This window comes from Glycine max, chromosome 19 (genome assembly GCF_000004515.6).
Source record: "Glycine max cultivar Williams 82 chromosome 19, Glycine_max_v4.0, whole genome shotgun sequence".
In the NCBI taxonomy this organism is placed as follows: domain Eukaryota; kingdom Viridiplantae; phylum Streptophyta; class Magnoliopsida; order Fabales; family Fabaceae; genus Glycine; species Glycine max.
Genome location: NC_038255.2, coordinates 4,621,363 through 4,623,442, shown reverse-complemented (window position 1 = coordinate 4,623,442; position 2,080 = coordinate 4,621,363). Strand labels below are relative to the sequence as shown.

The following is a 2,080-nucleotide window of genomic DNA, read 5'->3' as shown; positions in this document are numbered from 1 at the left end:
GAAAAGATAGTTAAAAAGTAATAACATATCATTATGGTTGTTTTTTTTTAAAAAAAAAATTTGTAAGTTTCACTTATTAATTAATTTATATATCTGTAGAATTAATTATAAAATGATATTTTATATTAATATGATATATTAATTAATAAATATATAATAAATGATACATTTAAAATTAAAAATAATTATTAAGTGAAGGATAAAAATATAATATTAATTATAATTAATATAATATATGTGTTTGAGAACAAAGATCAAGTCACTCTAACAACTCTAGAATAATTATTTGCTATTCTCACTCTTCGCTTTATTTTAATCAAACAATAAAATATGAGTTACTCATAGCAACCTTATAATTAAATGAAAATAAAAGGGAAGAAATAGAGAGTAACTATTTTTGTATACAATGGTCTCCTGAGATTCAAACTTATTAGCACATGCATATTTATTTACCATTAGGATGACCCCAGTGATTTGGAGTGTAACTATTTCAAATTTATTCTTAGAATAACTTGTGAAAGGTGGTGTCATGATTCATAATATATCTATATATCCATCCCATTTTTTTGTTTATTATATATAACTATATATTTGTGTATGTCATGATTTATAATTGAAGTAAATAAGTCGTAGAAATATATAACCAACTTGGACAAATTTCCCAATAGTAAAAAAAGAGAACACTGAACTATATTGAGGTGAAATAAATCAAATTCCTCTTATGGTTTAACCTTAACATATATATATATATATATATAATATATATATATATATATATATCAATTTTTCAAAAGCACTCACATAACTTCACGGCATAACTTAATTTTAACTTCACTTTACGCCATTCTCTCTATTTTTCTTTCTTATAAACTATTTATTGGGAAGCTTATACAAATTGACTAGTTTTCCCCGCTAATATTCTATTGAATCCTCAGAAGATTAAATGGCTTGGGGATATTTGGACGTAGGTATGGTGGTTATACTGGGGGGAAGAGTGGTGGTGGGCTTAATGGTTGCAATGGATTAGTAACTTGGGGAGGTAGAAATGGGGTTGGAGCTGGGAGAAGTGGATTTGGAGGGAGAAATGGATTTGGGGGGAGAAATGGGATTGGGGGTAGGAATGGGATTGGAGGAAACTGGATTGGTGGAAGAAAAGGGATTGGAGGTAGAAATGGGATTGGAGGGAAAGGGAAAAAGGTATCCTCAGTTGATTTTTTATCTAATGTAGAAGGGTCTATATTAGGAAGGAATTCATTTTTCACATGTGCCTTTGAATTTGGAACACTTGGTTTTTGGTTGCAAAAGTTTGGTTTTTTTATAGGCTTGAATGAGAATAACCCAGCTGAGAATATGTGTTCTCCTTGTTTTATTGCCTTGAGATTCACTGAAGAAGAGGTATCAACTGAGGCAACAGAACAATGAGGCTCATTGCTACTTATCAATTTGAAAGTGCATCCTTGATTCTCTTTACTTGTTTCCACACTTTGAATGGTAGTTGCACTTTGAATTCACCATTCTCATTTGTCTTCACTTCTTTATTGAAACTTGGTACTGATTTCCCAACTTTGCATTTTACAGCCACTGAGGCACCTACACATGACAAAATAAAACATAAGTCAAAAAGTTCAAATAACACCTTAAGGGATATGATGCGATGTGAAAATAAACCATGCAATCGACCACATTAAGGAAAGCAAAATGGACCTGAAATGAAATGGCTTCTTGAAGAGAAATTCTGTTGAAAACATGCGTCGCAGTAGACAGTGCCAACCACAATAGCAGAAGGAAGTTTCTTGTCGTAGCTAGTCTCTGAAAGACTACCATATGTGAGACTAAGAAACACAAATAGGAGAAACCAACACATATTCTAATGGTTGTTGTTTCAACAATTGTGTGTATGAGTGAGAGTGAAGCCCAGTGGTGATGGTATAAATAATGGGTCTATCTTATGCAAGTGTAGGTGAAAATGAGGCATTTATTCAATCGTATATTCAAATTTCTCTCTTTTTTTTCTTTCTAAAAAAACACAGTTGAAAAGTCTAGCATTTTACTATTGACATTTGTTTTTAAAATGGGTAAG

At 31.0% G+C, this 2,080-nt stretch overlaps 1 non-coding gene across 1 annotated transcript; it reads right to left on the bottom strand.

The window, feature by feature from the left end:
- Nucleotides 1–977: 977 nt before the first annotated feature.
- Nucleotides 978–1,864, bottom strand: LOC100776902 (uncharacterized). Its single transcript, XR_005890060.1, has 2 exons — nucleotides 1,705–1,864; nucleotides 978–1,590 (listed from the first exon to the last, which is right to left on the bottom strand). It is a non-coding gene; the product is annotated as an uncharacterized protein (transcript).
- Nucleotides 1,865–2,080: the final 216 nt, after the last annotated feature.